This window comes from Odontomachus brunneus, unplaced genomic scaffold (genome assembly GCF_010583005.1).
Source record: "Odontomachus brunneus isolate Ranch 3 - 2012 unplaced genomic scaffold, Obru_v1 Obru_scaffold_040, whole genome shotgun sequence".
NCBI classification, from domain to species: domain Eukaryota; kingdom Metazoa; phylum Arthropoda; class Insecta; order Hymenoptera; family Formicidae; genus Odontomachus; species Odontomachus brunneus.
This window is the reverse complement of record NW_022639490.1, coordinates 2,217,765-2,219,538: the sequence shown is the minus strand read 5'-3', so window position 1 is coordinate 2,219,538 and position 1,774 is coordinate 2,217,765.

The window sequence follows — 1,774 nt, the reverse complement described above, 5'->3', positions numbered from 1 at the left end:
TTCCATTTAAAAAAATTAATGTGACCTTGACCTGACCTTCGCTACGCAACCCAAGGTCAAACTGATGTGATCAGTAAATACATCTTTTTAAACGCCACAACTTTTGTCTGAAACATTTTTTTGTAAAACTTATATTTTTCCTGATATTCGGGCGTCCCGGTACTTTCCGAACACCCTGTATTTTAAGCCTTGTATATGTTGGAAAGTTCGCACGCTCGGGTAAGGCAAATTTGTCGACGTAATTCCTCAAATTCTTTTGCTCTATATGCCACATACATTTTTAATGCTTTATTCTTAGTAGACCACGATGCTCTTCTTTGTATATTTTTTGCAATAAATTGTACTTGATTTTTTGTAAATACTTTTTCAAAGTTATTATTTTTTTTTGCAACATTCTTTTCAGTTTACTGTTCTCCCGCAACGTCTTTTCTAATCTTCTTTTTAAATGCTTCATTTGTTCGTTTGTTAATATTTTGCATCTGAATTATTTTAGCATAGGTTGCTCTGCATGTATTAATTGCTTCAGCATGTGTTATTCCTGTATCAGTTACTTCGGTTTGGATTGTTCCAGTATCTATTGCTTCGGTATAGGTTATTCCAGAACAGGTTGTTTCAGCATTAGTTATTTCAGTATTAGTTATTTCAGTATAGTCATCTACACATAATTCGTTTTATTTGAGTAAGTTACATTACAGTAATACATGTGATTATAAGAAAGCAACTCAAGTAATGTGCATCTCTTCTTTGTATAGAGGAAAGTAGACATAGACCTCCTAAAGCGACATAGGTCTCCTAAAGCGACACACCTCTATATCTCATTAATGAAATGTATTTTATCGAAACTATTATAAACGTAATTCGTTTTACTAGTAAAGTCATGAAAAAGTCATACTTGGTATATTATTTGTTCTTTCATATGGTAAATTAGCAAATATTGAGTTTTAGAAATTCGCAAGTTTTATTTCTATGATATTTATTGACGAATTACGTAGACTAAACATCGATAATTATCTTTTTGTTCAACATTAAGTTCTTCTAGATGCATTTAGCTTTTGTATTTTTTTAATATTTTAATCTTTATCACTTTTTTACTGTGTAACTTGAAAAATTTTATGAGAATGTGTTTTAAAGTGACATAGTATGCGATAGCTATGATAGTCTGTGTCTAACATAACATGATTCTAACCTCACATTGTGAAGTGACATGAGTTGTATATGAACTTACTCTGCTGCAATAATGTAAATGTAAATCATTTTCAATAATTATTTGTAATTATATACATTAGTGAACACTAACTAACATAAATATTGCTTTTAAATAAAATGAATATTATTCAACCATTAAACGTATTAACGAACTATTTATTATTAAATATTATCATATATGCAACATGTTATATAACTTCCAATAGGTATGTCGCTTTTGGCACCCATTTTCTTTGAACTCTATTTTTGTGCGTTTTACAAAAACATTTTTTGTTTTAAGTATAGAAACAATTTCAGTAAAAATGTGATATTATCTGATAGAGGGTACTTCCAACTACATGTATATTTATATTTATATTTATATTGAGCTTTATATTAAGACATAACCTTCAAAAACAAAGTAGTATATCGCTTTTGGTGCCTTTACTCTAAGTATTATACTATTATAAGTATTATATTGTATAAAACTTACATCCCAGGTAGCAAAGTGACGTCTAAAGACGTCATTAAGACGTTATTAAGACGTCTATGATGTTTTAATGACGTCTTTAGACGTCACCTTGCTACC